The sequence below is a fragment of the Gavialis gangeticus genome, unplaced genomic scaffold (assembly GCF_001723915.1).
Source record: "Gavialis gangeticus isolate Ggan-Ray unplaced genomic scaffold, GavGan_comp1, whole genome shotgun sequence".
Classification (NCBI taxonomy): Eukaryota; Metazoa; Chordata; order Crocodylia; family Gavialidae; genus Gavialis; species Gavialis gangeticus.
Genome location: NW_017729024.1, coordinates 156133171 through 156143188, shown reverse-complemented (window position 1 = coordinate 156143188; position 10018 = coordinate 156133171). Strand labels below are relative to the sequence as shown.

Sequence of the window (10018 nt, the reverse complement as noted above, 5' to 3'; positions counted from 1 at the left end):
TCAGGGAATAACCAATCAAAATCAAATATAAAGATACCAAATAAGCTGATGGCAAAGGAGATATAACTGTTGTGGTGAACATGAACAGTGGTGGTTTGATTCCTAATAGTACCATTAATGACTTTGTGTAAGAGAGGAGAGTAACTTACTGCATTCCAGACATGTCTGTAAATATTACACCAGTCTATTTATTACCAAGTGTCCTAAAGTCACACAGACTATTGAAGGTCAGCAATTATAGAGATGCCTAGTCTCTTGTTAACTATTTGTTTTTCTTTCATTGCTACAGTAAAACAATAACTTGGACTACTGATTAAACCACACTCTGTATATGTCTGATAGACCAGAAATGACCACATCACTAGGGATAGTGGATTGCAAAATATATAGGACGGTTATAGAACAGGGGGTGGAAAAAATATGGCAGTAGTTTAGCAGCTGCTTTCTCTCTCATCTCTCAGGCTTTCTTACAGCTGGACTGAAAATCTCTTGAACTACTTCCATTAAGCTCAGTTGTCCTAAATCCTTTCTTTCTCAGATGGAAGGAAAGCTGCATCCCTGATAGCTGGTATGCAATGAAGGGAGCAAAAGGTATGTCGCATCCATGTTCAGTTTTGTCTCCCAGAATACATCAAAAGTATTTTTGCTATCACTCGCAAGCAGCCTGGGGAGGGGTGAAAACCCCCCGAGAATCTATTCTTTTGACTGACTTCAACATCCTGCTGATTTTGAACTTGGTTGCATGTGGCTCTTAACTGAGAAACCAAGATGCTGAATTACAGAGAAGTGAAAAGGTAAATCTCAAGACTTTCAAAATATTTTGTAGTGATATAGTGATTTTATAGAAGGTGCCTCTTTGGCTGATGAATACAGTTAGACTTGCCAACTGTCCATATATTTATGGACACTATAAAAAACAAGGCTAAAAACACCTGTCTGTAAAATCCATATGAAAAGATGCAGCCATCCATTAAATACCAAAACCAAGCAATAGGACCTTGACTGAAGCTATGCCAGTTGAAAGAAGCTTGAGGCAGTGTTGAAGGACAGACAAAGCAGAACAGTCCTAACTGGTATTTAAGCAGGAGCAGAGCACCCTGTATGGAGTTCATTTTAGGGCTTTGTGGCTCACAGAAGTCTCTAGCTCCCTCTACCCACCTCATCTTTTAGCAGCTGCTGCTGCATCTGGTCTCCAGTGCTGGGTCACAAGTAGGCAGACAGTAGTTTTTGTTTGGGGGTCTGTGCCAGGCCAGAGTAGCAGGGCTAAGGCTTGGGGATTGGGTGTGTGTGTGTGGGGAGGAGGGTGCAGCATGATACAGGATGGTGGTCAGGGGTATCAGGGTGTGGGAGTGAGTAGGGGACTCCTGTGGGGTGGGGAAGCATGGTTTAAAACCACTGCTACAGTCAAGTAGGGTTGCCAACACAAGAAATATTTTTTACTGACAATCTGCAAACTTCTTACTGACAACCAAACATTTTTATTATGGTGCTTTTAAAACTCCAAATTTGAACCCGTCCTTGCCCAGGGTCTGGTCTACCTTTTACATTACGTAAAATATATCAGTGAAAACATACAACCAGAAGTTTTCTATTGATATAAGTCAAAATTGGCAGGTTGCCAATAAAAAAGATTGTCATGGGTTGGCAACCCTGGACAATGCAAGTTTTATCCACTGTGTGCCTCAGCACTGAGCTAGAAAGAGGTTAGATCTTGAAGTTTCAGTATCTGCTGAGACAGCCAACATCTGGTCCAATAATTTGTGGTGGTAGCTTTTAGTAAAATGAATGGGACTTGAAATCGGGCTGTTCAGCTTCAGGAAGCATAGGTCTTTATCCCCTGAGCAAAGAACTACCTTAGCAGGCGGCAGTAGACTAGCAGCTAGAAACAACACACTACAAATGGTCAGAAATCTTTTGATACAGGTTTTTTTTCTTTTTAATAACAAAATATTGATTTGGCAAAGCCAGAACTTTTTGGAGAAATGAACTGGTTTCCATGAAACTTTAGGCTACCAGGCTGCTGGAGTACAGGAGCTAATTTTTGGTCAAACCATCTAAGAGTGAGACAGACCCTTGAAGAGCCAATATCAACAGAGGAGACCCAGATTCAGGTCACTTGAATTTTTTTTTTCATTCCAGGAGAGTACCCTAACTTCAGGGACTTTCTATAACAGGTTGCATGTTTGTCTATACAAAACGGAGCATCTCTAAGAGCAGTGGCTGACTCTATAGTTCACTGATATTGGCATGATACATCAAGCCTTGGCAGGAGGAAGGTTCAACTAGTTGACCTTCTAGCCTTCCAGCTGTGGACTCAGTCAGAACCATGGGTTACACTAATCTGCCCCATCCCATGGAGGGGAGAAAGGCAACAGAAGCTGGGGGAGGGAGGGGCATCCCACCGACTCCAGTGGCAGCAAAAACTGAAGAGGGGAGTGGTGCCTGGACCAGGAGCCACAGTTCAACCCCTCAGAGGCCGCATGAAGCATGCAGATTGCCAAGTGGACAGCCCCGCTATAAAAAATGGATTGAGAGCACCATATGCATGCCCTCAATGTATGCCATCATGAAAGCATTGGATAGGTAGTAAATGGAAACATGCATGTGAAAGACTGTCCTTCTACCAATCACTTAAATCCATTTAGTTTCCTTTGTGTAACAAGAGAACACAACTGCTTTTAAGAAACTTGGCTGTTATACTTAAAAAAAACCCAACTTGAAATAGAGTTGCCTCAGATTTGGGAATAAGAAATCCAAGTTATAATTTTCAGGGGGATTGATTCCAGGTTAAAAAAAAATTATCCAGATGAATACTTTCACTGCTAGTAGTAATTCTAATAAATTAGCTGGGAAGTTGCTATCTTCAAGAAGACTGCCACCTGCAAGGAGACTGTGCTGATGGTATTGCAAGCTTGAGAGAACTTTGGTTATTTTTTGAACAGTGAGATGCACAAACAAAAATTGATTTGAAAGTATTTATGTTCTACTTAACTTGAAGTGTGTTTGGAGGTATTTCTTTACCTAACATTCCCATAGTCTTAGAAGGAGTTATTAAAAAAATAAAGCAAGCATTTTTAATGATTGGTATTAAAAACATGAGTGGTCTAGCTCTGTTTAATTCAGTGGGATCTTGCTGATTTATGGTGGGAACATCTGACTCTAAGAGTTTTCATACAAAGGAGGTCTCAAACTAGTGCAATGCCATGGATTTGGTAATTACTTTCTGAACATTTACAAGGAAATGGTTAAATTACAAGCAGGCACTTTCAAAGGTTTATTAAGGATTTTTCTCATTATGCAACTTCCCTCATCAACAATCCCTACATCTTTAGTAAATAAACTGACATTAGAATTGTCAGCCTAAATAACCAGGCCTCGGTCTAGAAGCCAGGTCAGGCCTAAAAGGAACCCCCTCTTTTACTAATTACCATGGAAGAAGTGTGCAACCCATCACTACATATACTCATATGACAAACTGGGTAGTTTACTGGCCATCAACCTGTATGCATAATAGCTTATATGTATGGCAGTGTGTGCTGAGTGGTGGATTTTAGGTAGGTTTTCAGTACATCAAATCCATCTCACTACTTTTGTTCCAAGCAGCCGACAAGAATGCAAGAGGATGTATATAGAAGAGAATCTAACTTAATTATAAAAAAGGTTTTATGATCATTGACTAGCATGCAAAAGTCTCTTCGCAGACAGAATAGTCTGCTTATGATGAGTCTGTTTGGCCTCTTTGATCTACAGTCCCTTCCAGAAAACTGAGATTGTGCATATCCATGTTGCCCCAAGACGAGGCTGAGCCATGAGGGCTAAATCAGAGCTAGATTTGGCAAACTTGAGTCATGTGAGTAAACTGTATTCCTGCTACCTATGTGAATGAAACTAAATCATCAAGTGCTGGTGGGATTTGGACTGTTATAAGCAGATGCCATTCAACAGTACCAGCACTTCTATGATAAAAAGTGTTAAACTCTGCATCACTTGTGTGGCCTAATAGAACGTTGTTACAGGATTACTGTCTTCTGCTTTGAATATAAATGTGTCAGCTTTTCCCCAACATATATTTTCCATACATGCCACAGTTTTGCCTGATTTGCATTCATGTAGCAGCAGAAGCCTATTATCATGGAATAAATAACAAATCCCCTAACCATTTTCTTTTAATTATAGTTCACAGAGTGTGGGTGTGACTTGCAACAAGTTACATGACAAAAATTTTAAAGAAAAGAACAAGAGAAAACTAAAAGCCCTTTTTATTTCTTCCATGCACAGGCATAAGAAATGTTTTGAATTATGGACGTTTTTTTTTCAAAATGTATTTGTTTTTCTCACATATAGAGCAAGGAAGAATACATTTGGGGCTTGACTTGATTTATACCAAGGACACTCTTTACCACTTTGACAGCGGAAAGAGGGATAAATTGCATTTGCACTCATAGGGCTTCTTTGACCTACAGGAAAGGCATTAAAAGGCCTTAGGCCTGGTCTTCACACAGGTATTGCAGCAGTTTGCCTAACTTAAAATACTTTCTGAATCAGTTGTTTCACCTCTGAGGTAGAATGGCTTTAGGGTTGCTAAGCTAAACTGATTTTAGCTACTATAAAAAAATTTATTCATGTTTCCCTGCAAAGGAATGGCATCATTTTCACTTCATTGCTTTGGAAATGGATTTAATTTGGTAGGTATAATTTTTACTCACTCTAAATATGAATTCAACCCAGAATGTAGAAAAGCAAACTAAATGGAGGCAATATGTTACTTGGCTGGTCTAATGGCTAAAGAAAATACCTAGGAGTCAGCACCTCTGGTTTATAGTCCACACTGTGTTTTTGTTTTGTCACTGATGGGATTCAACCCACTTTTCCTATTTCCAGGAATGTGCCCTAACCACCAAGCTGGAGGCTATTTAGGGTGGGGTGTGATAAATTCTAATCCTTCTTATGCAAAGTAAAATAGCTTCCACAGAATTATTAGACACTTGTGTCTGGGAGGGCAAAAGAGTGAGAGAGAGCAAGTATGGCTCTCTTCTAGTGATAGGCATTTGACAGATGTGCAGCTCCCTGCTCTAATTCATGGCACTTTACAGAAAGTGCCATGAGTTAGAGTGACCTCCCCAACCCAACAGACATTTGCTGTTGGGTTTGGGGTGGGGAGGGGGTAGAGGATTGAGCTCCACTTTGGAGCCAATCCAGGAGGAGCTGCCTGTTTGCAGCCTTCCTCCGCTAGCCCCACCCCTCTCCCCCAGCTCGGGTGCTGTCTGCAGGATGGGAAGAGGGAGAAGAGAGGGAAAGGAGCTCCAGGCTGGGTTTTGCCCAGCCTGAGGTGGAGGGTAGGCTGGTGGTTTGGAGCCATTAGATACCTAAATTCAGGAACTGAGGCATCCAAATCCTTTAGTGCATTGGTGCTGAACCGCCAACCCACAGGCCAGATCTGGCCTTCAGGGCTTCCCACAGATCTGGAAATTTGGTGGTGGGGAAGTGGTTGCAATTGATGCTGGTTCTGCAGAATTTCCAGGCCCTGTAGTCAGATGCCATGGCCCCATGCACCAGATCAGACCAGTGCACAGAGCCAGGGCAGTGGGCCTGATCTGGCATGTGGGGCCAGAGCCTGATCCAGTGCATGCAGGGCCAGGGCTGGGGCAGGGCAGCAGGCCCAATCTGTCATGCATGGGGCCCAGTCCAGTGCATGTGGGCCAGGGTGGTGGACCTGATCTACCATGCAGGGCCAGGGCCAGGGCCAGGGCTGGGTCCTGATATGGGATGTATAGGGCTGGGACCAGGGTGGTGGGTCTGATCTAGTGTGTGGTGCTTGGGCCATGTGCCGGATTGTACCAGTGAGATGCCCCCATGCTGGACTGGGCCCACAGGTCAATCCCAATGCACTGGATCCAGCCCACAGACTGACCCTAAACCATTTGTCTTGCTCATAGCCCAGAAAGGTTGACCACAACTGCTTTAGCAGATATAGTCCTTAGCCCTTTTGAGCCCAGCTTTCAGAAAATTCAGCTACCTTTTGAGGTTTTTTGTGTTTAATCCTTCTGAAATACTAGGCTTCAGTTTATCCATTTGTAAAAAAGAAATTTTATATTAGAAGCCCAAGTGGTGGCACTGATTTATTACATTAGGTAAGGTTTATTTTGGATAGGAGCTATGTAAGGGCAAATGTTTAGGTTTGTATTGTGGGCATTCTCTTTGTCTGCAGATAATCAGGATAATCCATCCTGTTCAACTGAAATGCCTCATAAATTGAAAGCTATTTTACCAATGAAAAAAGCCTAAGTTTACTTCAGTGCATAGTTCAGTGCTATTCTCCATTCCAAGTTCTTCCCTAGCCAGATATAGTACAGAGTTACTTTGGAACTGACTGCAAAGTTTCTAAAAGTATTAAAGAATAAATGTTGAATAGTATATGATGTAGCTCATTTTTTCAGTTCAGATTGTCTTTATAAGAACTCTATTTATTTACTTTGGGACGAAGTCTATGGCCCTTAATTGAAGCACATTCCCACTGAAAATAAAAGGGCAGCTGGAAGTGAGCTTGAAATATTTCAGTCCTATTGTCCTGTTAGGAAGAATGACCATTTCATTTAAGGTTACATGGAAGCATGTACCAAACTGGCAAAGTCTTTATTTACAATACATGCTATTCCAATTCTCTAGATCTAAAGGCACTTCTTCAGCATCACTTACTATTTTACATGCATACTTGTCAGAAGCAGTTTTTCCTGATTCAGCTAAAGGAAACAAGTGAGCAGCTCATCTAACAATGAGCAGACCAGTAAACAACTCGTTTACATTGGAAAGCTTCTATTTGCAGAAAAATGCCTTAAGGGAGCTGTTCCAAGAGAAAATGTATTCTTCCAAAAGGAAATGGCAAAAGCATCCTGTCTTTCTCTGCAGTTCAGCAGTACTCAGTGCCAACACCAACATCATATACTTTCAAAGATGTATTTTTCTTATTTTACACACTGCATTTTGAGGTTACATCAGGCGAGTCAGCTTGGTATCAAAGTCCCCCATACACGTGGGTGATATGAATTTGAGCAGTTGTTCTTTCTTGTTTATGCCTGGAAAAGCAATTGTGAAATCTTTTATCTATCTAGCTATCCATATTCCATCTAAGAAAGAGGACATGATAAACCTTTTTTTTCTTTTTCAGGAATTAGGGATAACCCCATGACATTCTGAATGTTAGAGTGGTCAGAGTTAGAAATCATTTACAGAAGTGCTTGCTATTATCTGAGATGTGACAATAAAATGCTTCTTCCATGTTTGTGTTTTGTTATGTTTGAAACATCTTTTGAAACGCACTTAAAAAAACAGTGTGGATTTATCTTTGTTGCAAGAATCCTCCTGCACTTTGCATTTGAACCTGATGTATAATGCCAGATGGGAAGTCCTTGACCTGCAAGTGTTGTGAGGACATCCAGTGTGTTTGGGATTTTTTTTTTTTTTGTTCGTTTGTTCTGTGAAATCAGGTTTTAGTTAAATGAAGCAGTTTATTATTAGACTATGGAAACAAAGGATTTTGTACTAAGAGGGACTGTCATAAAAATGAAGGACTTTCAACCACTGGACATGTCTACACATCTATTATCTTTTCTAATCCACATTAAATTTACTACTTCCAGGGTCAGGTACTAAATTAATGTGCAGTAGGCTGTACTAATGAGCAGTAGTGCATTTACATGTTGTTTTAGTGACACTTAATGTGCAGTAGACTATTTTACTGTGAATTAGCATAATGTCATGGTTTTTTATGTGATGCTTTAATGCTCAGTAAAATAGTGTACTACACATTAAAGCACACATGTAGATGCACCCACTGTTACTCTAGCTTTATGCTGGTTTAACTTCATTCACCAGTATACAATTGGAATAATGCAGTAGTGATTTAGACTAGATCTTCATACAAAATCAGGATGAACCTATATTATATGCCAGAAAAAAATATGATCAGTGACTGTGTGATAACATAGTGAGGAAATAGGGACTAAATTGTGAACCTCTTTGTGATAGGACTAGGCTTGCCATGGGGTAGCAGCATGCTGTGGCTATTTAGCCTGTCCCCAGTCCAGCTCTTCCATAACACCATCTGGTATCTCACCTGCTGTGCCTTGATGGAATAACTAACCCTTCAGGAGGTGTCCTGAGCCATGGAGCAGTATTTTTTCCTTTGGGCCACCTGACTACACCTTTAGGTTTTAAGCCTCAGTCCCTTTTGGTCTTTGCCTACTTACTCTGGCTGCCACCTTCAGCTGTAGGCCCCCTTATTCTAGTCTCAGCAGCAGCTGCTCAGTTGGGGTTTTAAGTCAAACAGGCTAAGTTCTGGAGCCTACCCTAGCCCTCTGGCCTCAAAAGGTGTCTTTACACATGCTCTGGGGTGGAGGGGGGTGGGAGAAAACTTTAATTAGAGAAGTTCCAAGAGCTGCTCTAATTAAAGTGCCAGTAGCATCACATGTATTCAGCATCCCACACTTCAAAATAGTGGTGGGAGTGCTTTAACTGGAAGTGGCCTGCAAAGCAAACCGAACATGCATCTATCAGTGCATCACAAATAAGACTAAGGATGCCATCCTCCTGCTTTACTCAGTCTGGGTGAGACCACAGCTGGATACAACTGGGCGTAATTGTATTCAGTTCTTGGCACCACACGTCAGGAAGGATGTGGTAGGCTTGAGAGAGTCCAAAGGAGGGCTACACATATTGTTAGAAGTATGGAGAGTAGGCCACATGACAAGAGGCTGAGAGACATGGGGCTGTTCAGCCTGGAAAAGAGAAGACCCAGAGGGGACTTGGTGGCAGCCTATAAATATATAAGGAGTGCATATCATGGATTGGGAGAATGTCTGTTCACCAGGGCTCCCCAGGGGAAGACTAAGACTAATGGTCATAAATTGCTAGAAGACCGTTTTAGATTAGACATACCTGACACAAGAGGTCTATGGGCCAACTAGGGGAGAGGCACTGCTCGATCTGGTGCTGGCCAAAGGGGATGATCTGGTGAGTGATCTGAGGAGTGAGGGCAAGCTTGGTGACAGCAACCATAATCTGATTACTTTCTCTGTCCAATGCAGGGTGGGAAAATCCCTCAGCACAACACAAATCCTGAACTTTGGGAAGGCTGACTTCCACAAACTCAGGAGACTGGTCAGCTAGGCACTAAGGGACCATGACCCCCTAGGAAGGGGAGTCCATGAGGAATGGTTGTTCCTAAAGAACTCAATCCTCAAAGTGCAAGGGAAGTCCATCCCATTCCACAGGAAATGCAGTCAGAAGGCAGGGAAGCCCCCTTGGCTCAACAGGGAACTTCTGGATGTCCTGAAACAAAAAAGAGAAGCCTACACCAGATGGAAAAACTGGAATCATTACCAAGGAGGACTACTCGGCAGTAGCTCATACCTGGAGGGAGCAGTCCAGAAAAGCCAAGGCAGCAACTGAACTCAGGCTAGCCTCCAGAATCAAGGATAACATAAAGTCATTCTTCAGATATGTGGGAAGTTGGAGGAAGAACAAAAGCAACATTGGCCCCCTGTGACATCAAATTGGGCAGCTGACATCTGATGCCCAAGAAAAAGCCAATCTCCTAAATGATTACTTTGCGTCAGTTTTCCACCCACCCAAGGTGGTCACGCTGTCAGATAGGATGCAAAGCATCCAGGGCTCAGGAGATGGGCCCACAATTGATGTAGATCACTTCGAGAGGCTTGACACCCGTAAGTCCATGGGCCTGGATAGATTATACCTGAAAGTCTTAAAAGAGGTGTCGGACATCATAGCACAGTTTCATAGTTTCATAGATTAAGGGTCGGAAGGGACCTAGTAGATCTTCTAGCCCGACCCCCCGCCAGGGCGGGAGAACAACAAAAACCCCAAAAACAAGAAACGGGACTCAAATGAGTCCAGCCAGGTAGGCATCCAGCCTCTTCTTAAAGACCCCCAGGGTAGGGGCCAGCACCACTTCCCTTGGAAGTTGGTTCCAGCTCCTAGCCGCCCTAACTGTGAAGTAGTT

The 10018-nt window shown here is 42.4% G+C and overlaps 1 long non-coding RNA gene across 3 annotated transcripts in view; it reads left to right on the top strand.

Annotated features, from left to right (window-relative positions):
* Positions 1 to 369: 369 nt before the first annotated feature.
* Positions 370 to 10018, top strand: part of LOC109297871 — an 82889-nt gene continuing 73240 nt past the window's right edge. For all 3 annotated transcript variants that reach the window (XR_002097450.1, XR_002097451.1, XR_002097452.1), the window contains exon 1: positions 370 to 591. This is a non-coding gene — a long non-coding RNA (uncharacterized LOC109297871). The remainder of the gene's footprint in view (positions 592 to 10018) is intronic.